Source organism: Charadrius vociferus, unplaced genomic scaffold (genome assembly GCF_000708025.1).
Source record: "Charadrius vociferus isolate BGI_N301 unplaced genomic scaffold, ASM70802v2 scaffold1412, whole genome shotgun sequence".
In the NCBI taxonomy this organism is placed as follows: domain Eukaryota; kingdom Metazoa; phylum Chordata; class Aves; order Charadriiformes; family Charadriidae; genus Charadrius; species Charadrius vociferus.
Window position 1 is genome coordinate 4,125 of NW_009647053.1, and position 347 is coordinate 4,471.

Below are 347 nucleotides of genomic sequence, written 5' to 3' on the forward strand. Positions count from 1 at the left end.
GTGGGGGATGTCGGAGCGCTGCTGGCCTGGAGATTCGGTCTTTGGGGACGCTGCGGCAGCCTGGGACCTCAACTGGGCAGACTGGGAGGGTGCTCTTGGTGACCGGAGTGGGGTTGCAGGGCGAGCTGTAGCTGCCGTAGTGTGTTCCTGAGCCTTTCCCCACCTCCTCGCTGCCGGGAGTGTGTCCTGTTGTGGCAGGGCGGCTTATTCCAGCCTGGCTGGAGTTGTTCGTCATAGCAGGGATCTGGGGCTCCGAGCGCTCGGCTGGCTCGGGTTAATGGTGCTTGTAATAATCTCATCTGCTGGGCGCCGAGCGAGATTGATGACCTGTGCGTGCTGCTCGTGGG

The 347-nt window shown here is 62.8% G+C and overlaps 1 protein-coding gene across 1 annotated transcript in view; it reads left to right on the forward strand.

Moving 5' to 3' along the window:
- Window positions 1–347, forward strand: part of GTF3C2 (general transcription factor IIIC, polypeptide 2, beta 110kDa) — a gene marked incomplete at its 5' end in the record, with an annotated part of 17,266 nt that overhangs the window by 3,258 nt on the left and 13,661 nt on the right. The window lies entirely within an intron of this gene.